This window comes from Caretta caretta, chromosome 2 (assembly GCF_965140235.1).
Source record: "Caretta caretta isolate rCarCar2 chromosome 2, rCarCar1.hap1, whole genome shotgun sequence".
Lineage (NCBI taxonomy): Eukaryota > Metazoa > Chordata > Testudines > Cheloniidae > Caretta > Caretta caretta.
This window is the reverse complement of record NC_134207.1, coordinates 38,670,462-38,691,877: the sequence shown is the minus strand read 5'-3', so window position 1 is coordinate 38,691,877 and position 21,416 is coordinate 38,670,462. Positions and strand designations below refer to the sequence as shown.

The following is a 21,416-nucleotide window of genomic DNA, read 5'->3' as shown; positions in this document are numbered from 1 at the left end:
CTAAACTTCCCGTTTCCCTCCTCCCCAGTTCTAGTGAATGGTCGCCCTCTCCAGTTCTTAGGATGCTCATGCACAGACTCGGCAGGATTTTGATTGTGCACTGGTAAGGTAAGCAAAGGGATTTCCTGAAACATTGTATTAGACCTTGAAGGAAGGTGTATGTCTTTTAGAGAAAAAAATGCTAGTAGGGGAAAAGCATTTCTATGCCATTCACCGTTGAGGAAATGTGGTATGAAAATAGCAAAGCCAAAGAACACCAAACTGTCCACTATCACACAGGCATCGTCTCACACTGTGCTTCAGAGCTGATGGATTGTGGGGAAAGTGCAAAGCCTCCCTGGGGCTTCCATGTTCGTGTCTTCAAAGCCCTTTCCAGCTCTGCCCTAACCCTCATCTCAGATCTGGTCTCCTGTAGTGCCTCCCCCGCTCAATGCCTCCACTCTGCCTTTGATGCCAGTCTCGTTGCCCCATGTGAGTGTGGGGAGTGACCCCATACATTGCTGGGGGAAGCTCTGCAGTGGCTGCTTATCCACTGTGTGCCAAGAAAAAACCTGCTTTTAATAAACTGGGCCAAACTCAGGTTTCGTGAGTGCCAGCAGGTGCCACTCCAACACTGGGTCTGCATTAGGCCCTGTGTGTTTTCCTTTAGAAACAGAAAGGTTTCAATTTCTCAGGCAGCTGAAAAGCTAGGAAGTAACCATACCCAGAGCCCTTTGCTGCTGTTGTGTAGCATTATCTTTCATTTCTTCTGTCCATACCTTCACAATCACCAATAATTGGCAGCCCTGTCAGAAAGACCAAGAAGTGAATGGACATGAAGACTGAATTGCCGTCTCATCCGCAGATGTGGCTAGTCCTTTCAAATCAGAATTTAGGTATATTGGCAGGGCAGAGGTGAACACATTACCTCTGCATGTTCTGTAGCTAAACAGAGGACTTCATTTTCTGGGGCTGTCAATCCAGCTGCTTGTATGAGCATTACATTTATTTCTTATGGCTGGGATTTCCAAAGAAGCCTAAGGGAGCTAAGTGCCTGATTTCCATTGACTTTTAATGAGGGAAGGGTGCCGAACACCCAGAGGTCCCTTCTTGAATCCCAGTAAAAAGCGTTTGTGATTCTTTTTTATATTAAGCCTTTAACATATAAGATGGGGCGGGGGAGCCCCACTCTCTGTGTGGCATGTGAGGATGAGCATTTTCAGAGCAGTGCATGGAATTTTAGTTCCATGACTCTCAGTGACTTCTTTTAATGGGGAGTCATGTGGCTCAAATTCAGCTTGGAAAATTCAGGGTGGCAGGAGGTGTTACAGATTGCAGTCACATGTCAATATACAGAAATGGAAACACTAATAGTTTAGCATCAGTAGGTGGCAAACCTGAATCACAGTGTTAGATTCCCTTCCAACCACAGTAATTTAGCAGGGATTTCTGACCAGGAAATAACAAAAAGTACTTGCACAACTGAAAAGCTTTTGTGCAGAATGAAAATGTTTATAATAATTTAGAAGGCTTGTTATATAGATGAGGCTTAGAAAACTCTTAGTGTAAAAATTACATGCAGCAAGCTGTAATAGGCATAAAGATTGCAGAATAAAAGAAACAGAAGCAGTTCACTTGACAAATGTGAAAGCTCTCTTGGTATTATAGAAAGCCAAAATGATCTTAATCATATAAACTACTGGCTTGCAGCCAGAATCTTTCTGAAAGGTATGAACACAATTCTAAATTATGCACAACTTTAAAATCCTCCATAAGATCCTAAATAGGGTTCAGGTATTCTTTTTTTTTTTTTAAGAGATGAAAGTTATCACCAGCATATTGTTGCCATGTTCGATTCAGTTTCAAATATGAAACACTCGATGGGTTCAAAATGCATCCAGGTTTGTACAAATTACGAGTAGGTAATTGGTTTATGGTTAATAATGATCTCAAACACATGGCACACTTCTTTTGCATAGTCTTATCCAAACAAAGAAAAGTATTTCAGTGCTTCAGATACCGTTAGTTTATGGGATCTATGACAAATCATGCCTTTGAGGGAAAAATGGTTGAGTGGGAGAGGGATACACAGAGGTCTGGTATGTAGAGAGTGGAAAAGGCTAAGGTTTTCAGAAGTGGCAACTGATTAGGTGTGCTGCCTAAGACATATTGGGCTTGCATTTCTGAATTGCTGAGCACTTACCACCCCATCTAATGGAAGCTGAAAGTACTCAGCACTTCTGAAAATCTGGCCCATGCTGTCACCAACTGAGCTCTCAGAATTACAATCTGCTTTTGAAAATGTTACCCGAGGGCAGTAAGCTGTTGCTCTTCTTGGCCTGTGCATGGAATAGGTGGGCAGGGAGGCAACTCGTCCCCTTTACTTGGCAGTTTTTGCTCTTCTTGTTGTCATGAAGGGAGGCGTTAGGTATGTGTGGATGTGCAACGCACGGGCATGTGTGACTTTCTCTGATGGTCTCTGGACAGGTGTATTTTGTTTAAAGGCAAGAAAGGGAAGCAGCGTTGTTTGCTATGTCACGTGTCCTTGCTGAGTGGAGGTCCTTTCCAAGGTGCTGGGCAAGCGTAAAGGTAATTTGTTTTGCGGGGTGAAGAGCTCTCTGGAGGGGGTTTGCGCTGAGTTAAGAGCAGGTGGCGGAGGGGGTGGGGCACCTTGGAGGTAGAGGGGGAATTAGCTCAAATGGTAGAGCGCTCGCTTAGCATGTGAGAGGTAGCGGGATCGATACCCGCATTCTCCAAGCTGCTGCTGTTGGTGCAGCTGCTCTTTCCCTCCCATCGCTCTCTTTTTTTCATCCCCACCCGCTTGCACCCACTTACACCCTTGACGTCTGCGCAGAAAGGAGCGTTCCGGTCCACTCTGGGCTTTGCGGCAAGCCTTTTGTCCTCAGGCAGCCAAAGGGGCAGCTTCTCTTTCAGGAGCGTGTGTGTCTGAGTTCTTTTCTTTTGGGAGTCTCTTTGTGTTTGTTTTTCCTGAGGGAGGCGTGGGAGGCCGAGTCGGGTGTGAAAGGGTGGGAGTGGGAATGTGTCAATTATTGACGAAGGGGAAGGGAAATGGGCTGAGAAAAAGTTGTGTTTTCAAAGGCCCCTTTTGAGCCAGGCAGGAAGCTCCGGCGTCGGAGGGGTTTTCCCTTGCACCAGCGTCCCTATTCTGGGTGGGAATCAGGGCTGGGGTCCCAGCGGTGTGCTGCGCGTGCTTGTGGGTCAGCGGGAGGAGGCGGCGTCCCGGCTAGCAGGCAGGGCTAGCGTCGCGCCCCCGGCGTTCCGTTCTTCCCTTGCGGCGTTGTCTTCGTGCCGTGCCTGTTAGGGAGCCTTTGAGCGGTATATGTGTGCGGGCTTCCCGTTGGGTGAATTGAGGGTAGACTAGGCGGCTACCCAGCAACCGGGGAGCCGTGAGGATGAAGGGATAGGTGTGTGTGGCTTCTTCCTTTCAAGGGCTGGGCACGGGCAAGCCTATAATTAGCCGTTAGTGCCAGTGGCACTTCTGCCTGACACCTTGAGTCACTGTGGGCTCTTTGTTCCTGTCTTCCTTCGATAGCTCAGCTGGTAGAGCGGAGGACTGTAGGTTTAATTCTCCTGGGAATCCTTAGGTCGCTGGTTCAACTCCGGCTCGAAGGACTGGCTTTTGTTTCCTTTGTTACACGCTTTTCTTTAGCGCTCCCACTCTGCCCATTGCCCTGTTTTACTCCATTCGTGCGAGACAGGCCAATGGAAATCTGCTGCATTGAAAGCACCACTTGCCACTACTTTCCTCTACCACACCTGCTTCCAAGGATCTAGGCCACGGTTTACGCCTTCATAGGCAGAGTTCCTTTTTCTTCGCCCTCCCGCACTCACCGCGTAGACATGGAGCTATCGATGTCAGGCTTCGGGAGTGCCATTTGTCACCCTGGTAGCGGGGCGCCTCTCTCATAAAATGGACTGGCCGAAGCTATGTCCCCAAGCTGTCCTCGGTGTTTTTTGCGTGGGGCAGAGGTGCCGGGGGGACTTAGTTTCTGGTGGCAGGGAGGAGGGGAACGTAGGGGGAAAAGAAAAGGCCCTTTAGTCGCTGAGAGTCCCTTGTCCTTCAGGCTCAACCGATCGTGTGCGCTGCTGACGGCGGGCTATTCTGCTCATGGTTGTAGCAACGTGTGCGTTTCCATGCTTTGCTCTCCCTTTGTCCATGGTTCCTCTGCGTCATAAAGGTCATTTTATGAAGGAGTGTGAGGGCGCGGTTCCATTTCTTTCCTTTTGGGGCTTTGGTCCATCACATTTGTAGAGCTGGGATTTCTTCTGGGGCAACCGTGATTGCAGAGAGTGTGTAAAAGGCTTCTGGCGGAGAATTGCTAGAAGCGCGATCTGGCGGAATTTCTGTCAAGGAGCTGCCGGGCTATCCGTAGATTATCTGAAGCTTTGCTGTCCTTGGCCTGTGCACGGAATAGGTGGGCAGGGAGGCAACTCGTCCCCTTTACTTGGCAGTTTTTGCTCTTCTTGTTGTCATGAAGGGAGGCGTTAGGTATGTGTGGGTGTGCAAGGCACGGGTGTGTGTGACTTTCTCTGATGGTCTCTGGACAGGTGTATTTTGTTTAAAGGCAAGAAAGGGAAGCAGCGTTGTTTGCTATGTCACATGTCCTTGCTGAGTGGAGGTCCTTTCCAAGGTGCTGGGCAAGCGTAAAGGTAATTTGTTTTGCGGGGTGAAGAGCTCTCTGGAGGGGGTTTGCGCTGAGTTAAGAGCAGGTGGCGGAGGGGGTGGGGCACCTTGGAGGTAGAGGGGGAATTAGCTCAAATGGTAGAGCGCTCGCTTAGCATGTGAGAGGTAGCGGGATCGATACCCGCATTCTCCAAGCTGCTGCTGTTGGTGCAGCTGCACTTTCCCTCCCATCGCTCTCTTTTTTTCATCCCCACCCGCTTGCACCCACTTACACCCTTGACGTCTGCGCAGAAAGGAGCGTTCCGGTCCACTCTGGGCTTTGCGGCAAGCCTTTTGTCCTCAGGCAGCCAAAGGGGCAGCTTCTCTTTCAGGAGCGTGTGTGTCTGAGTTCTTTTCTTTTGGGAGTCTCTTTGTGTTTGTTTTTCCTGAGGGAGGCGTGGGAGGCCGAGTCGGGTGTGAAAGGGTGGGAGTGGGAATGTGTCAATTATTGACGAAGGGGAAGGGAAATGGGCTGAGAAAAAGTTGTGTTTTCAAAGGCCCCTTTTGAGCCAGGCAGGAAGCTCCGGCGTCGGAGGGGTTTTCCCTTGCACCAGCGTCCCTATTCTGGGTGGGAATCAGGGCTGGGGTCCCAGCGGTGTGCTGCGCGTGCTTGTGGGTCAGCGGGAGGAGGCGGCGTCCCGGCTAGCAGGCAGGGCTAGCGTCGCGCCCCCGGCGTTCCGTTCTTCCCTTGCGGCGTTGTCTTCGTGACGTGCCTGTTAGGGAGCCTTTGAGCGGTATATGTGTGCGGGCTTCCCGTTGGGTGAATTGAGGGTAGACTAGGCGGCTACCCAGCAACCGGGGAGCCGTGAGGATGAAGGGATAGGTGTGTGTGGCTTCTTCCTTTCAAGGGCTGGGCACGGGCAAGCCTATAATTAGCCGTTAGTGCCAGTGGCACTTCTGCCTGACACCTTGAGTCACTGTGGGCTCTTTGTTCCTGTCTTCCTTCAATAGCTCAGCTGGTAGAGCGGAGGACTGTAGGTTTAATTCTCCTGGGAATCCTTAGGTCGCTGGTTCAACTCCGGCTCGAAGGAACTGGCTTTTGTTTCCTTTGTTACACGCTCTTCTTTAGCGCTCCCACTCTGCCCATTGCCCTGTTTTACTCCATTCGTGCGAGACAGGCCGATGGAAATCTGCTGCATTGAAAGCACCACTTGCCACTACTTTCCTCTACCACACCTGCTTCCAAGGATCTAGGCCACGGTTTACGCCTTCATAGGCAGAGTTCCTTTTTCTTCGCCCTCCCGCACTCACCGCGTAGACATGGAGCTATCGATGTCAGGCTTCGGGAGTGCCATTTGTCACCCTGGTAGCGGGGCGCCTCTCTCATAAAATGGACTGGCCGAAGCTATGTCCCCAAGCTGTCCTCGGTGTTTTTTGCATGGGGCAGAGGTGCCGGGGGGACTTAGTTTCTGGTGGCAGGGAGGAGGGGAACGTAGGGGGAAAAGAAAAGGCCCTTTAGTCGCTGAGAGTCCCTTGTCCTTCAGGCTCAACCGATCGTGTGCGCTGCTGACGGCGGGCTATTCTGCTCATGGTTGTAGCAACGTGTGCGTTTCCATGCTTTGCTCTCCCTTTGTCCATGGTTCCTCTGCGTCATAAAGGTCATTTTATGAAGGAGTGTGAGGGCGCGGTTCCATTTCTTTCCTTTTGGGGCTTTGGTCCATCACATTTGTAGAGCTGGGATTTCTTCTGGGGCAACCGTGATTGCAGAGAGTGTGTAAAAGGCTTCTGGCGGAGAATTGCTAGAAGCGCGATCTGGCGGAATTTCTGTCAAGGAGCTGCCGGGCTATCCGTAGATTATCTGAAGCTTTGCTGTCCTTGGCCTGTGCACGGAATAGGTGGGCAGGGAGGCAACTCGTCCCCTTTACTTGGCAGTTTTTGCTCTTCTTGTTGTCATGAAGGGAGGCGTTAGGTATGTGTGGGTGTGCAAGGCACGGGCGTGTGTGACTTTCTCTGATGGTCTCTGGACAGGTGTATTTTGTTTAAAGGCAAGAAAGGGAAGCAGCGTTGTTTGCTATGTCACGTGTCCTTGCTGAGTGGAGGTCCTTTCCAAGGTGCTGGGCAAGCGTAAAGGTAATTTGTTTTGCGGGGTGAAGAGCTCTCTGGAGGGGGTTTGCGTGGAGTTGACAGCTGGTGGTGGAGGGGGTGGGGCACCTTGGAGGTAGAGGGGGAATTAGCTCAAATGGTAGAGCGCTCGCTTAGCATGTGAGAGGTAGCGGGATCGATACCCGCATTCTCCAAGCTGCTGCTGTTGGTGCAGCTGCACTTTCCCTCCCATCGCTCTCTTTTTTTCATCCCCACCCGCTTGCACCCACTTACACCCTTGACGTCTGCGCAGAAAGGAGCGTTCCGGTCCACTCTGGGCTTTGCGGCAAGCCTTTTGTCCTCAGGCAGCCAAAGGGGCAGCTTCTCTTTCAGGAGCGTGTGTGTCTGAGTTCTTTTCTTTTGGGAGTCTCTTTGTGTTTGTTTTTCCTGAGGGAGGCGTGGGAGGCCGAGTCGGGTGTGAAAGGGTGGGAGTGGGAATGTGTCAATTATTGACGAAGGGGAAGGGAAATGGGCTGAGAAAAAGTTGTGTTTTCAAAGGCCCCTTTTGAGCCAGGCAGGAAGCTCCGGCGTCGGAGGGGTTTTCCCTTGCACCAGCGTCCCTATTCTGGGTGGGAATCAGGGCTGGGGTCCCAGCGGTGTGCTGCGCGTGCTTGTGGGTCAGCGGGAGGAGGCGGCGTCCCGGCTAGCAGGCAGGGCTAGTGTCGCGCCCCCGGCGTTCCGTTCTTCCCTTGCGGCGTTGTCTTCGTGCCGTGCCTGTTAGGGAGCCTTTGAGCGGTATATGTGTGCGGGCTTCCCGTTGGGTGAATTGAGGGTAGACTAGGCGGCTACCCAGCAACCGGGGAGCCGTGAGGATGAAGGGATAGGTGTGTGTGGCTTCTTCCTTTCAAGGGCTGGGCACGGGCAAGCCTATAATTAGCCGTTAGTGCCAGTGGCACTTCTGCCTGACACCTTGAGTCACTGTGGGCTCTTTGTTCCTGTCTTCCTTCGATAGCTCAGCTGGTAGAGCGGAGGACTGTAGGTTTAATTCTCCTGGGAATCCTTAGGTCGCTGGTTCAACTCCGGCTCGAAGGAACTGGCTTTTGTTTCCTTTGTTACACGCTTTTCTTTAGCGCTCCCACTCTGCCCATTGCCCTGTTTTACTCCATTCGTGCGAGACAGGCCAATGGAAATCTGCTGCATTGAAAGCACCACTTGCCACTACTTTCCTCTACCACACCTGCTTCCAAGGATCTAGGCCACGGTTTACGCCTTCATAGGCAGAGTTCCTTTTTCTTCGCCCTCCCGCACTCACCGCGTAGACATGGAGCTATCGATGTCAGGCTTCGGGAGTGCCATTTGTCACCCTGGTAGCGGGGCGCCTCTCTCATAAAATGGACTGGCCGAAGCTATGTCCCCAAGCTGTCCTCGGTGTTTTTTGCGTGGGGCAGAGGTGCCGGGGGGACTTAGTTTCTGGTGGCAGGGAGGAGGGGAACGTAGGGGGAAAAGAAAAGGCCCTTTAGTCGCTGAGAGTCCCTTGTCCTTCAGGCTCAACCGATCGTGTGCGCTGCTGACGGCGGGCTATTCTGCTCATGGTTGTAGCAACGTGTGCGTTTCCATGCTTTGCTCTCCCTTTGTCCATGGTTCCTCTGCGTCATAAAGGTCATTTTATGAAGGAGTGTGAGGGCGCGGTTCCATTTCTTTCCTTTTGGGGCTTTGGTCCATCACATTTGTAGAGCTGGGATTTCTTCTGGGGCAACCGTGATTGCAGAGAGTGTGTAAAAGGCTTCTGGCGGAGAATTGCTAGAAGCGCGATCTGGCGGAATTTCTGTCAAGGAGCTGCCGGGCTATCCGTAGATTATCTGAAGCTTTGCTGTCCTTGGCCTGTGCACGGAATAGGTGGGCAGGGAGGCAACTCGTCCCCTTTACTTGGCAGTTTTTGCTCTTCTTGTTGTCATGAAGGGAGGCGTTAGGTATGTGTGGGTGTGCAAGGCACGGGTGTGTGTGACTTTCTCTGATGGTCTCTGTACAGGTGTATTTTGTTTAAAGGCAAGAAAGGGAAGCAGCGTTGTTTGCTATGTCACGTGTCCTTGCTGAGTGGAGGTCCTTTCCAAGGTGCTGGGCAAGCGTAAAGGTAATTTGTTTTGCGGGGTGAAGAGCTCTCTGGAGGGGGTTTGCGCTGAGTTAAGAGCAGGTGGCGGAGGGGGTGGGGCACCTTGGAGGTAGAGGGGGAATTAGCTCAAATGGTAGAGCGCTCGCTTAGCATGTGAGAGGTAGCGGGATCGATACCCGCATTCTCCAAGCTGCTGCTGTTGGTGCAGCTGCACTTTCCCTCCCATCGCTCTCTTTTTTTCATCCCCACCCGCTTGCACCCACTTACACCCTTGACGTCTGCGCAGAAAGGAGCGTTCCGGTCCACTCTGGGCTTTGCGGCAAGCCTTTTGTCCTCAGGCAGCCAAAGGGGCAGCTTCTCTTTCAGGAGCGTGTGTGTCTGAGTTCTTTTCTTTTGGGAGTCTCTTTGTGTTTGTTTTTCCTGAGGGAGGCGTGGGAGGCCGAGTCGGGTGTGAAAGGGTGGGAGTGGGAATGTGTCAATTATTGACGAAGGGGAAGGGAAATGGGCTGAGAAAAAGTTGTGTTTTCAAAGGCCCCTTTTGAGCCAGGCAGGAAGCTCCGGCGTCGGAGGGGTTTTCCCTTGCACCAGCGTCCCTATTCTGGGTGGGAATCAGGGCTGGGGTCCCAGCGGTGTGCTGCGCGTGCTTGTGGGTCAGCGGGAGGAGGCGGCGTCCCGGCTAGCAGGCAGGGCTAGCGTCGCGCCCCCGGCGTTCCGTTCTTCCCTTGCGGCGTTGTCTTCGTGCCGTGCCTGTTAGGGAGCCTTTGAGCGGTATATGTGTGCGGGCTTCCCGTTGGGTGAATTGAGGGTAGACTAGGCGGCTACCCAGCAACCGGGGAGCCGTGAGGATGAAGGGATAGGTGTGTGTGGCTTCTTCCTTTCAAGGGCTGGGCACGGGCAAGCCTATAATTAGCCGTTAGTGCCAGTGGCACTTCTGCCTGACACCTTGAGTCACTGTGGGCTCTTTGTTCCTGTCTTCCTTCGATAGCTCAGCTGGTAGAGCGGAGGACTGTAGGTTTAATTCTCCTGGGAATCCTTAGGTCGCTGGTTCAACTCCGGCTCGAAGGAACTGGCTTTTGTTTCCTTTGTTACACGCTCTTCTTTAGCGCTCCCACTCTGCCCATTGCCCTGTTTTACTCCATTCGTGCGAGACAGGCCGATGGAAATCTGCTGCATTGAAAGCACCACTTGCCACTACTTTCCTCTACCACACCTGCTTCCAAGGATCTAGGCCACGGTTTACGCCTTCATAGGCAGAGTTCCTTTTTCTTCGCCCTCCCGCACTCACCGCGTAGACATGGAGCTATCGATGTCAGGCTTCGGGAGTGCCATTTGTCACCCTGGTAGCGGGGCGCCTCTCTCATAAAATGGACTGGCCGAAGCTATGTCCCCAAGCTGTCCTCGGTGTTTTTTGCGTGGGGCAGAGGTGCCGGGGGGACTTAGTTTCTGGTGGCAGGGAGGAGGGGAACGTAGGGGGAAAAGAAAAGGCCCTTTAGTCGCTGAGAGTCCCTTGTCCTTCAGGCTCAACCGATCGTGTGCGCTGCTGACGGCGGGCTATTCTGCTCATGGTTGTAGCAACGTGTGCGTTTCCATGCTTTGCTCTCCCTTTGTCCATGGTTCCTCTGCGTCATAAAGGTCATTTTATGAAGGAGTGTGAGGGCGCGGTTCCATTTCTTTCCTTTTGGGGCTTTGGTCCATCACATTTGTAGAGCTGGGATTTCTTCTGGGGCAACCGTGATTGCAGAGAGTGTGTAAAAGGCTTCTGGCGGAGAATTGCTAGAAGCGCGATCTGGCGGAATTTCTGTCAAGGAGCTGCCGGGCTATCCGTAGATTATCTGAAGCTTTGCTGTCCTTGGCCTGTGCACGGAATAGGTGGGCAGGGAGGCAACTCGTCCCCTTTACTTGGCAGTTTTTGCTCTTCTTGTTGTCATGAAGGGAGGCGTTAGGTATGTGTGGGTGTGCAAGGCACGGGTGTGTGTGACTTTCTCTGATGGTCTCTGTACAGGTGTATTTTGTTTAAAGGCAAGAAAGGGAAGCAGCGTTGTTTGCTATGTCACATGTCCTTGCTGAGTGGAGGTCCTTTCCAAGGTGCTGGGCAAGCGTAAAGGTAATTTGTTTTGCGGGGTGAAGAGCTCTCTGGAGGGGGTTTGCGCTGAGTTAAGAGCAGGTGGCGGAGGGGGTGGGGCACCTTGGAGGTAGAGGGGGAATTAGCTCAAATGGTAGAGCGCTCGCTTAGCATGTGAGAGGTAGCGGGATCGATACCCGCATTCTCCAAGCTGCTGCTGTTGGTGCAGCTGCACTTTCCCTCCCATCGCTCTCTTTTTTTCATCCCCACCCGCTTGCACCCACTTACACCCTTGACGTCTGCGCAGAAAGGAGCGTTCCGGTCCACTCTGGGCTTTGCGGCAAGCCTTTTGTGCTCAGGCAGCCAAAGGGGCAGCTTCTCTTTCAGGAGCGTGTGTGTCTGAGTTCTTTTCTTTTGGGAGTCTCTTTGTGTTTGTTTTTCCTGAGGGAGGCGTGGGAGGCCGAGTCGGGTGTGAAAGGGTGGGAGTGGGAATGTGTCAATTATTGACGAAGGGGAAGGGAAATGGGCTGAGAAAAAGTTGTGTTTTCAAAGGCCCCTTTTGAGCCAGGCAGGAAGCTCCGGCGTCGGAGGGGTTTTCCCTTGCACCAGCGTCCCTATTCTGGGTGGGAATCAGGGCTGGGGTCCCAGCGGTGTGCTGCGCGTGCTTGTGGGTCAGCGGGAGGAGGCGGCGTCCCGGCTAGCAGGCAGGGCTAGCGTCGCGCCCCCGGCGTTCCGTTCTTCCCTTGCGGCGTTGTCTTCGTGCCGTGCCTGTTAGGGAGCCTTTGAGCGGTATATGTGTGCGGGCTTCCCGTTGGGTGAATTGAGGGTAGACTAGGCGGCTACCCAGCAACCGGGGAGCCGTGAGGATGAAGGGATAGGTGTGTGTGGCTTCTTCCTTTCAAGGGCTGGGCACGGGCAAGCCTATAATTAGCCGTTAGTGCCAGTGGCACTTCTGCCTGACACCTTGAGTCACTGTGGGCTCTTTGTTCCTGTCTTCCTTCGATAGCTCAGCTGGTAGAGCGGAGGACTGTAGGTTTAATTCTCCTGGGAATCCTTAGGTCGCTGGTTCAACTCCGGCTCGAAGGAACTGGCTTTTGTTTCCTTTGTTACACGCTCTTCTTTAGCGCTCCCACTCTGCCCATTGCCCTGTTTTACTCCATTCGTGCGAGACAGGCCGATGGAAATCTGCTGCATTGAAAGCACCACTTGCCACTACTTTCCTCTACCACACCTGCTTCCAAGGATCTAGGCCACGGTTTACGCCTTCATAGGCAGAGTTCCTTTTTCTTCGCCCTCCCGCACTCACCGCGTAGACATGGAGCTATCGATGTCAGGCTTCGGGAGTGCCATTTGTCACCCTGGTAGCGGGGCGCCTCTCTCATAAAATGGACTGGCCGAAGCTATGTCCCCAAGCTGTCCTCGGTGTTTTTTGCGTGGGGCAGAGGTGCCGGGGGGACTTAGTTTCTGGTGGCAGGGAGGAGGGGAACGTAGGGGGAAAAGAAAAGGCCCTTTAGTCGCTGAGAGTCCCTTGTCCTTCAGGCTCAACCGATCGTGTGCGCTGCTGACGGCGGGCTATTCTGCTCATGGTTGTAGCAACGTGTGCGTTTCCATGCTTTGCTCTCCCTTTGTCCATGGTTCCTCTGCGTCATAAAGGTCATTTTATGGAGGAGTGTGAGGGCGCGGTTCCATTTCTTTCCTTTTGGGGCTTTGGTCCATCACATTTGTAGAGCTGGGATTTCTTCTGGGGCAACCGTGATTGCAGAGAGTGTGTAAAAGGCTTCTGGCGGAGAATTGCTAGAAGCGCGATCTGGCGGAATTTCTGTCAAGGAGCTGCCGGGCTATCCGTAGATTATCTGAAGCTTTGCTGTCCTTGGCCTGTGCACGGAATAGGTGGGCAGGGAGGCAACTCGTCCCCTTTACTTGGCAGTTTTTGCTCTTCTTGTTGTCATGAAGGGAGGCGTTAGGTATGTGTGGGTGTGCAAGGCACGGGCGTGTGTGACTTTCTCTGATGGTCTCTGGACAGGTGTATTTTGTTTAAAGGCAAGAAAGGGAAGCAGCGTTGTTTGCTATGTCACGTGTCCTTGCTGAGTGGAGGTCCTTTCCAAGGTGCTGGGCAAGCGTAAAGGTAATTTGTTTTGCGGGGTGAAGAGCTCTCTGGAGGGGGTTTGCGTGGAGTTGACAGCTGGTGGTGGAGGGGGTGGGGCACCTTGGAGGTAGAGGGGGAATTAGCTCAAATGGTAGAGCGCTCGCTTAGCATGTGAGAGGTAGCGGGATCGATACCCGCATTCTCCAAGCTGCTGCTGTTGGTGCAGCTGCACTTTCCCTCCCATCGCTCTCTTTTTTTCATCCCCACCCGCTTGCACCCACTTACACCCTTGACGTCTGCGCAGAAAGGAGCGTTCCGGTCCACTCTGGGCTTTGCGGCAAGCCTTTTGTCCTCAGGCAGCCAAAGGGGCAGCTTCTCTTTCAGGAGCGTGTGTGTCTGAGTTCTTTTCTTTTGGGAGTCTCTTTGTGTTTGTTTTTCCTGAGGGAGGCGTGGGAGGCCGAGTCGGGTGTGAAAGGGTGGGAGTGGGAATGTGTCAATTATTGACGAAGGGGAAGGGAAATGGGCTGAGAAAAAGTTGTGTTTTCAAAGGCCCCTTTTGAGCCAGGCAGGAAGCTCCGGCGTCGGAGGGGTTTTCCCTTGCACCAGCGTCCCTATTCTGGGTGGGAATCAGGGCTGGGGTCCCAGCGGTGTGCTGCGCGTGCTTGTGGGTCAGCGGGAGGAGGCGGCGTCCCGGCTAGCAGGCAGGGCTAGCGTCGCGCCCCCGGCGTTCCGTTCTTCCCTTGCGGCGTTGTCTTCGTGCCGTGCCTGTTAGGGAGCCTTTGAGCGGTATATGTGTGCGGGCTTCCCGTTGGGTGAATTGAGGGTAGACTAGGCGGCTACCCAGCAACCGGGGAGCCGTGAGGATGAAGGGATAGGTGTGTGTGGCTTCTTCCTTTCAAGGGCTGGGCACGGGCAAGCCTATAATTAGCCGTTAGTGCCAGTGGCACTTCTGCCTGACACCTTGAGTCACTGTGGGCTCTTTGTTCCTGTCTTCCTTCGATAGCTCAGCTGGTAGAGCGGAGGACTGTAGGTTTAATTCTCCTGGGAATCCTTAGGTCGCTGGTTCAACTCCGGCTCGAAGGAACTGGCTTTTGTTTCCTTTGTTACACGCTTTTCTTTAGCGCTCCCACTCTGCCCATTGCCCTGTTTTACTCCATTCGTGCGAGACAGGCCGATGGAAATCTGCTGCATTGAAAGCACCACTTGCCACTACTTTCCTCTACCACACCTGCTTCCAAGGATCTAGGCCACGGTTTACGCCTTCATAGGCAGAGTTCCTTTTTCTTCGCCCTCCCGCACTCACCGCGTAGACATGGAGCTATCGATGTCAGGCTTCGGGAGTGCCATTTGTCACCCTGGTAGCGGGGCGCCTCTCTCATAAAATGGACTGGCCGAAGCTATGTCCCCAAGCTGTCCTCGGTGTTTTTTGCGTGGGGCAGAGGTGCCGGGGGGACTTAGTTTCTGGTGGCAGGGAGGAGGGGAACGTAGGGGGAAAAGAAAAGGCCCTTTAGTCGCTGAGAGTCCCTTGTCCTTCAGGCTCAACCGATCGTGTGCGCTGCTGACGGCGGGCTATTCTGCTCATGGTTGTAGCAACGTGTGCGTTTCCATGCTTTGCTCTCCCTTTGTCCATGGTTCCTCTGCGTCATAAAGGTCATTTTATGAAGGAGTGTGAGGGCGCGGTTCCATTTCTTTCCTTTTGGGGCTTTGGTCCATCACATTTGTAGAGCTGGGATTTCTTCTGGGGCAACCGTGATTGCAGAGAGTGTGTAAAAGGCTTCTGGCGGAGAATTGCTAGAAGCGCGATCTGGCGGAATTTCTGTCAAGGAGCTGCCGGGCTATCCGTAGATTATCTGAAGCTTTGCTGTCCTTGGCCTGTGCACGGAATAGGTGGGCAGGGAGGCAACTCGTCCCCTTTACTTGGCAGTTTTTGCTCTTCTTGTTGTCATGAAGGGAGGCGTTAGGTATGTGTGGGTGTGCAAGGCACGGGTGTGTGTGACTTTCTCTGATGGTCTCTGTACAGGTGTATTTTGTTTAAAGGCAAGAAAGGGAAGCAGCGTTGTTTGCTATGTCACATGTCCTTGCTGAGTGGAGGTCCTTTCCAAGGTGCTGGGCAAGCGTAAAGGTAATTTGTTTTGCGGGGTGAAGAGCTCTCTGGAGGGGGTTTGCGCTGAGTTAAGAGCAGGTGGCGGAGGGGGTGGGGCACCTTGGAGGTAGAGGGGGAATTAGCTCAAATGGTAGAGCGCTCGCTTAGCATGTGAGAGGTAGCGGGATCGATACCCGCATTCTCCAAGCTGCTGCTGTTGGTGCAGCTGCACTTTCCCTCCCATCGCTCTCTTTTTTTCATCCCCACCCGCTTGCACCCACTTACACCCTTGACGTCTGCGCAGAAAGGAGCGTTCCGGTCCACTCTGGGCTTTGCGGCAAGCCTTTTGTGCTCAGGCAGCCAAAGGGGCAGCTTCTCTTTCAGGAGCGTGTGTGTCTGAGTTCTTTTCTTTTGGGAGTCTCTTTGTGTTTGTTTTTCCTGAGGGAGGCGTGGGAGGCCGAGTCGGGTGTGAAAGGGTGGGAGTGGGAATGTGTCAATTATTGACGAAGGGGAAGGGAAATGGGCTGAGAAAAAGTTGTGTTTTCAAAGGCCCCTTTCGAGCCAGGCAGGAAGCTCCGGCGTCGGAGGGGTTTTCCCTTGCACCAGCGTCCCTATTCTGGGTGGGAATCAGGGCTGGGGTCCCAGCGGTGTGCTGCGCGTGCTTGTGGGTCAGCGGGAGGAGGCGGCGTCCCGGCTAGCAGGCAGGGCTAGCGTCGCGCCCCCGGCGTTCCGTTCTTCCCTTGCGGCGTTGTCTTCGTGCCGTGCCTGTTAGGGAGCCTTTGAGCGGTATATGTGTGCGGGCTTCCCGTTGGGTGAATTGAGGGTAGACTAGGCGGCTACCCAGCAACCGGGGAGCCGTGAGGATGAAGGGATAGGTGTGTGTGGCTTCTTCCTTTCAAGGGCTGGGCACGGGCAAGCCTATAATTAGCCGTTAGTGCCAGTGGCACTTCTGCCTGACACCTTGAGTCACTGTGGGCTCTTTGTTCCTGTCTTCCTTCGATAGCTCAGCTGGTAGAGCGGAGGACTGTAGGTTTAATTCTCCTGGGAATCCTTAGGTCGCTGGTTCAACTCCGGCTCGAAGGAACTGGCTTTTGTTTCCTTTGTTACACGCTCTTCTTTAGCGCTCCCACTCTGCCCATTGCCCTGTTTTACTCCATTCGTGCGAGACAGGCCGATGGAAATCTGCTGCATTGAAAGCACCACTTGCCACTACTTTCCTCTACCACACCTGCTTCCAAGGATCTAGGCCACGGTTTACGCCTTCATAGGCAGAGTTCCTTTTTCTTCGCCCTCCCGCACTCACCGCGTAGACATGGAGCTATCGATGTCAGGCTTCGGGAGTGCCATTTGTCACCCTGGTAGCGGGGCGCCTCTCTCATAAAATGGACTGGCCGAAGCTATGTCCCCAAGCTGTCCTCGGTGTTTTTTGCGTGGGGCAGAGGTGCCGGGGGGACTTAGTTTCTGGTGGCAGGGAGGAGGGGAACGTAGGGTGAAAAGAAAAGGCCCTTTAGTCGCTGAGAGTCCCTTGTCCTTCAGGCTCAACCGATCGTGTGCGCTGCTGACGGCGGGCTATTCTGCTCATGGTTGTAGCAACGTGTGCGTTTCCATGCTTTGCTCTCCCTTTGTCCATGGTTCCTCTGCGTCATAAAGGTCATTTTATGGAGGAGTGTGAGGGCGCGGTTCCATTTCTTTCCTTTTGGGGCTTTGGTCCATCACATTTGTAGAGCTGGGATTTCTTCTGGGGCAACCGTGATTGCAGAGAGTGTGTAAAAGGCTTCTGGCGGAGAATTGCTAGAAGCGCGATCTGGCGGAATTTCTGTCAAGGAGCTGCCGGGCTATCCGTAGATTATCTGAAGCTTTGCTGTCCTTGGCCTGTGCACGGAATAGGTGGGCAGGGAGGCAACTCGTCCCCTTTACTTGGCAGTTTTTGCTCTTCTTGTTGTCATGAAGGGAGGCGTTAGGTATGTGTGGGTGTGCAAGGCACGGGCGTGTGTGACTTTCTCTGATGGTCTCTGGACAGGTGTATTTTGTTTAAAGGCAAGAAAGGGAAGCAGCGTTGTTTGCTATGTCACGTGTCCTTGCTGAGTGGAGGTCCTTTCCAAGGTGCTGGGCAAGCGTAAAGGTAATTTGTTTTGCGGGGTGAAGAGCTCTCTGGAGGGGGTTTGCGTGGAGTTGACAGCTGGTGGTGGAGGGGGTGGGGCACCTTGGAGGTAGAGGGGGAATTAGCTCAAATGGTAGAGCGCTCGCTTAGCATGTGAGAGGTAGCGGGATCGATACCCGCATTCTCCAAGCTGCTGCTGTTGGTGCAGCTGCTCTTTCCCTCCCATCGCTCTCTTTTTTTCATCCCCACCCGCTTGCACCCACTTACACCCTTGACATCTGCGCAGAAAGGAGCGTTCCGGTCCACTCTGGGCTTTGCGGCAAGCCTTTTGTCCTCAGGCAGCCAAAGGGACAGCTTCTCTTTCAGGAGCGTGTGTGTCTGAGTTCTTTTCTTTTGGGAGTCTCTTTGTGTTTGTTTTTCCTGAGGGAGGCGTGGGAGGCCGAGTCGGGTGTGAAAGGGTGGGAGTGGGAATGTGTCAATTATTGACGAAGGGGAAGGGAAATGGGCTGAGAAAAAGTTGTGTTTTCAAAGGCCCCTTTTGAGCCAGGCAGGAAGCTCCGGCGTCGGAGGGGTTTTCCCTTGCACCAGCGTCCCTATTCTGGGTGGGAATCAGGGCTGGGGTCCCAGCGGTGTGCTGCGCGTGCTTGTGGGTCAGCGGGAGGAGGCGGCGTCCCGGCTAGCAGGCAGGGCTAGCGTCGCGCCCCCGGCGTTCCGTTCTTCCCTTGCGGCGTTGTCTTCGTGACGTGCCTGTTAGGGAGCCTTTGAGCGGTATATGTGTGCGGGCTTCCCGTTGGGTGAATTGAGGGTAGACTAGGCGGCTACCCAGCAACCGGGGAGCCGTGAGGATGAAGGGATAGGTGTGTGTGGCTTCTTCCTTTCAAGGGCTGGGCACGGGCAAGCCTATAATTAGCCGTTAGTGCCAGTGGCACTTCTGCCTGACACCTTGAGTCACTGTGGGCTCTTTGTTCCTGTCTTCCTTCGATAGCTCAGCTGGTAGAGCGGAGGACTGTAGGTTTAATTCTCCTGGGAATCCTTAGGTCGCTGGTTCAACTCCGGCTCGAAGGAACTGGCTTTTGTTTCCTTTGTTACACGCTCTTCTTTAGCGCTCCCACTCTGCCCATTGCCCTGTTTTACTCCATTCGTGCGAGACAGGCCGATGGAAATCTGCTGCATTGAAAGCACCACTTGCCACTACTTTCCTCTACCACACCTGCTTCCAAGGATCTAGGCCACGGTTTACGCCTTCATAGGCAGAGTTCCTTTTTCTTCGCCCTCCCGCACTCACCGCGTAGACATGGAGCTATCGATGTCAGGCTTCGGGAGTGCCATTTGTCACCCTGGTAGCGGGGCGCCTCTCTCATAAAATGGACTGGCCGAAGCTATGTCCCCAAGCTGTCCTCGGTGTTTTTTGCGTGGGGCAGAGGTGCCGGGGGGACTTAGTTTCTGGTGGCAGGGAGGAGGGGAACGTAGGGTGAAAAGAAAAGGCCCTTTAGTCGCTGAGAGTCCCTTGTCCTTCAGGCTCAACCGATCGTGTGCGCTGCTGACGGCGGGCTATTCTGCTCATGGTTGTAGCAACGTGTGCGTTTCCATGCTTTGCTCTCCCTTTGTCCATGGTTCCTCTGCGTCATAAAGGTCATTTTATGGAGGAGTGTGAGGGCGCGGTTCCATTTCTTTCCTTTTGGGGCTTTGGTCCATCACATTTGTAGAGCTGGGATTTCTTCTGGGGCAACCGTGATTGCAGAGAGTGTGTAAAAGGCTTCTGGCGGAGAATTGCTAGAAGCGCGATCTGGCGGAATTTCTGTCAAGGAGCTGCCGGGCTATCCGTAGATTATCTGAAGCTTTGCTGTCCTTGGCCTGTGCACGGAATAGGCGGGCAGGGAGGCAACTCGTCCCCTTTACTTGGCAGTTTTTGCTCTTCTTGTTGTCATGAAGGGAGGCGTTAGGTATGTGTGGGTGTGCAAGGCACGGGCGTGTGTGACTTTCTCTGATGGTCTCTGGACAGGTGTATTTTGTTTAAAGGCAAGAAAGGGAAGCAGCGTTGTTTGCTATGTCACGTGTCCTTGCTGAGTGGAGGTCCTTTCCAAGGTGCTGGGCAAGCGTAAAGGTAATTTGTTTTGCGGGGTGAAGAGCTCTCTGGAGGGGGTTTGCGCGGAGTTGACAGCTGGTGGTGGAGGGGGTGGGGCACCTTGGAGGTAGAGGGGGAATTAGCTCAAATGGTAGAGCGCTCGCTTAGCATGTGAGAGGTAGCGGGATCGATACCCGCATTCTCCAAGCTGCTGCTGTTGGTGCAGCTGCTCTTTCCCTCCCATCGCTCTCTTTTTTTCATCCCCACCCGCTTGCACCCACTTACACCCTTGACGTCTGCGCAGAAAGGAGCGTTCCGGTCCACTCTGGGCTTTGCGGCAAGCCTTTTGTCCTCAGGCAGCCAAAGGGGCAGCTTCTCTTTCAGGAGCGTGTGTGTCTGAGTTCTTTTCTTTTGGGAGTCTCTTTGTGTTTGTTTTTCCTGAGGGAGGCGTGGGAGGCCGAGTCGGGTGTGAAAGGGTGGGAGTGGGAATGTGTCAATTATTGACGAAGGGGAAGGGAAATGGGCTGAGAAAAAGTTGTGTTTTCAAAGGCCCCTTTTGAGCCAGGCAGGAAGCTCCGGCGTCGGAGGGGTTTTCCCTTGCTCCAGCGTCCCTATTCTGGGTGGGAATCAGGGCTGGGGTCCCAGCGGTGTGCTGCGCGTGCTTGTGGGTCAGCGGGAGGAGGCGGCGTCCCGGCTAGCAGGCAGGGCTAGTGTCGCGCCCCCGGCGTTCCGTTCTTCCCTTGCGGCGTTGTCTTCGTGCCGTGCCTGTTAGGGAGCCTTTGAGCGGTATATGTGTGCGGGCTTCCCGTTGGGTGAATTGAGGGTAGACTAGGCGGCTACCCAGCAACCGGGGAGCCGTGAGGATGAAGGGATAGGTGTGTGTGGCTTCTTCCTTTCAAGGGCTGGGCACGGGCAAGCCTATAATTAGCCGTTAGTGCCAGTGGCACTTCTGCCTGACACCTTGAGTCACTGTGGGCTCTTTGTTCCTGTCTTCCTTCGATAGCTCAGCTGGTAGAGCGGAGGACTGTAGGTTTAATTCTCCTGGGAATCCTTAGGTCGCTGGTTCAACTCCGGCTCGAAGGAACTGGCTTTTGTTTCCTTTGTTACACGCTTTTCTTTAGCGCTCCCACTCTGCCCATTGCCCTGTTTTACTCCATTCGTGCGAGACAGGCCAATGGAAATCTGCTGCATTGAAAGCACCACTTGCCACTACTTTCCTCTACCACACCTGCTTCCAAGGATCTAGGCCACGGTTTACGCCTTCATAGGCAGAGTTCCTTTTTCTTCGCCCTCCCGCACTCACCGCGTAGACATGGAGCTATCGATGTCAGGCTTCGGGAGTGCCATTTGTCACCCTGGTAGCGGGGCGCCTCTCTCATAAAATGGACTGGCCGAAGCTATGTCCCCAAGCTGTCCTCGGTGTTTTTTGCGTGGGGCAGAGGTGCCGGGGGGACTTAGTTTCTGGTGGCAGGGAGGAGGGGAACGTAGGGTGAAAAGAAAAGGCCCTTTAGTCGCTGAGAGTCCCTTGTCCTTCAGGCTCAACCGATCGTGTGCGCTGCTGACGGCGGGCTATTCTGCTCATGGTTGTAGCAACGTGTGCGTTTCCATGCTTTGCTCTCCCTTTGTCCATGGTTCCTCTGCGTCATAAAGGTCATTTTATGGAGGAGTGTGAGGGCGCGGTTCCATTTCTTTCCTTTTGGGGCTTTGGTCCATCACATTTGTAGAGCTGGGATTTCTTCTGGGGCAACCGTGATTGCAGAGAGTGTGTAAAAGGCTTCTGGCGGAGAATTGCTAGAAGCGCGATCTGGCGGAATTTCTGTCAAGGAGCTGCCGGGCTATCCGTAGATTATCTGAAGCTTTGCTGTCCTTGGCCTGTGCACGGAATAGGCGGGCAGGGAGGCAACTCGTCCCCTTTACTTGGCAGTTTTTGCTCTTCTTGTTGTCATGAAGGGAGGCGTTAGGTATGTGTGGGTGTGCAAGGCACGGGCGTGTGTGACTTTCTCTGATGGTCTCTGTACAGGTGTATTTTGTTTAAAGGCAAGAAAGGGAAGCAGCGTTGTTTGCTATGTCACGTGTCCTTGCTGAGTGGAGGTCCTTTCCAAGGTGCTGGGCAAGCGTAAAGGTAATTTGTTTTGCGGGGTGAAGAGCTCTCTGGAGGGGGTTTGCGTGGAGTTGACAGCTGGTGGTGGAGGGGGTGGGGCACCTTGGAGGTAGAGGGGGAATT

At 53.6% G+C, this 21,416-nt stretch overlaps 18 non-coding genes across 18 annotated transcripts; all 18 read left to right on the top strand.

Annotated features, from left to right (window-relative positions):
* Positions 1-2,662: 2,662 nt before the first annotated feature.
* On the top strand, positions 2,663-2,735 carry TRNAA-AGC (transfer RNA alanine (anticodon AGC)). The gene has a single exon. It is a non-coding gene; the product is annotated as a tRNA-Ala (tRNA).
* A 787-nt stretch (positions 2,736-3,522) lies between these two features.
* Positions 3,523-3,612, top strand: TRNAY-GUA (transfer RNA tyrosine (anticodon GUA)). Its single transcript is given in 2 exon segments — positions 3,523-3,559; positions 3,577-3,612. It is a non-coding gene; the product is annotated as a tRNA-Tyr (tRNA).
* A 1,132-nt stretch (positions 3,613-4,744) lies between these two features.
* Positions 4,745-4,817, top strand: TRNAA-AGC (transfer RNA alanine (anticodon AGC)). Its single transcript has one exon. It is a non-coding gene; the product is annotated as a tRNA-Ala (tRNA).
* Positions 4,818-5,604: 787 nt separating this feature from the next.
* On the top strand, positions 5,605-5,694 carry TRNAY-GUA (transfer RNA tyrosine (anticodon GUA)). Its single transcript is given in 2 exon segments — positions 5,605-5,641; positions 5,659-5,694. It is a non-coding gene; the product is annotated as a tRNA-Tyr (tRNA).
* A 1,133-nt stretch (positions 5,695-6,827) lies between these two features.
* TRNAA-AGC (transfer RNA alanine (anticodon AGC)) lies at positions 6,828-6,900 on the top strand. The gene has a single exon. It is a non-coding gene; the product is annotated as a tRNA-Ala (tRNA).
* A 787-nt stretch (positions 6,901-7,687) lies between these two features.
* Positions 7,688-7,777, top strand: TRNAY-GUA (transfer RNA tyrosine (anticodon GUA)). The gene is given in 2 exon segments: positions 7,688-7,724; positions 7,742-7,777. It is a non-coding gene; the product is annotated as a tRNA-Tyr (tRNA).
* A 1,133-nt stretch (positions 7,778-8,910) lies between these two features.
* TRNAA-AGC (transfer RNA alanine (anticodon AGC)) lies at positions 8,911-8,983 on the top strand. The gene has a single exon. It is a non-coding gene; the product is annotated as a tRNA-Ala (tRNA).
* Positions 8,984-9,770: 787 nt separating this feature from the next.
* Positions 9,771-9,860, top strand: TRNAY-GUA (transfer RNA tyrosine (anticodon GUA)). Its single transcript is given in 2 exon segments — positions 9,771-9,807; positions 9,825-9,860. It is a non-coding gene; the product is annotated as a tRNA-Tyr (tRNA).
* A 1,133-nt stretch (positions 9,861-10,993) lies between these two features.
* TRNAA-AGC (transfer RNA alanine (anticodon AGC)) lies at positions 10,994-11,066 on the top strand. Its single transcript has one exon. It is a non-coding gene; the product is annotated as a tRNA-Ala (tRNA).
* Positions 11,067-11,853: 787 nt separating this feature from the next.
* TRNAY-GUA (transfer RNA tyrosine (anticodon GUA)) lies at positions 11,854-11,943 on the top strand. The gene is given in 2 exon segments: positions 11,854-11,890; positions 11,908-11,943. It is a non-coding gene; the product is annotated as a tRNA-Tyr (tRNA).
* A 1,133-nt stretch (positions 11,944-13,076) lies between these two features.
* TRNAA-AGC (transfer RNA alanine (anticodon AGC)) lies at positions 13,077-13,149 on the top strand. The gene has a single exon. It is a non-coding gene; the product is annotated as a tRNA-Ala (tRNA).
* Positions 13,150-13,936: 787 nt separating this feature from the next.
* On the top strand, positions 13,937-14,026 carry TRNAY-GUA (transfer RNA tyrosine (anticodon GUA)). The gene is given in 2 exon segments: positions 13,937-13,973; positions 13,991-14,026. It is a non-coding gene; the product is annotated as a tRNA-Tyr (tRNA).
* Positions 14,027-15,159: 1,133 nt separating this feature from the next.
* Positions 15,160-15,232, top strand: TRNAA-AGC (transfer RNA alanine (anticodon AGC)). Its single transcript has one exon. It is a non-coding gene; the product is annotated as a tRNA-Ala (tRNA).
* A 787-nt stretch (positions 15,233-16,019) lies between these two features.
* TRNAY-GUA (transfer RNA tyrosine (anticodon GUA)) lies at positions 16,020-16,109 on the top strand. The gene is given in 2 exon segments: positions 16,020-16,056; positions 16,074-16,109. It is a non-coding gene; the product is annotated as a tRNA-Tyr (tRNA).
* A 1,133-nt stretch (positions 16,110-17,242) lies between these two features.
* TRNAA-AGC (transfer RNA alanine (anticodon AGC)) lies at positions 17,243-17,315 on the top strand. The gene has a single exon. It is a non-coding gene; the product is annotated as a tRNA-Ala (tRNA).
* Positions 17,316-18,102: 787 nt separating this feature from the next.
* On the top strand, positions 18,103-18,192 carry TRNAY-GUA (transfer RNA tyrosine (anticodon GUA)). The gene is given in 2 exon segments: positions 18,103-18,139; positions 18,157-18,192. It is a non-coding gene; the product is annotated as a tRNA-Tyr (tRNA).
* Positions 18,193-19,325: 1,133 nt separating this feature from the next.
* On the top strand, positions 19,326-19,398 carry TRNAA-AGC (transfer RNA alanine (anticodon AGC)). Its single transcript has one exon. It is a non-coding gene; the product is annotated as a tRNA-Ala (tRNA).
* A 787-nt stretch (positions 19,399-20,185) lies between these two features.
* On the top strand, positions 20,186-20,275 carry TRNAY-GUA (transfer RNA tyrosine (anticodon GUA)). The gene is given in 2 exon segments: positions 20,186-20,222; positions 20,240-20,275. It is a non-coding gene; the product is annotated as a tRNA-Tyr (tRNA).
* The last annotated feature ends 1,141 nt before the right edge of the window (positions 20,276-21,416 follow it).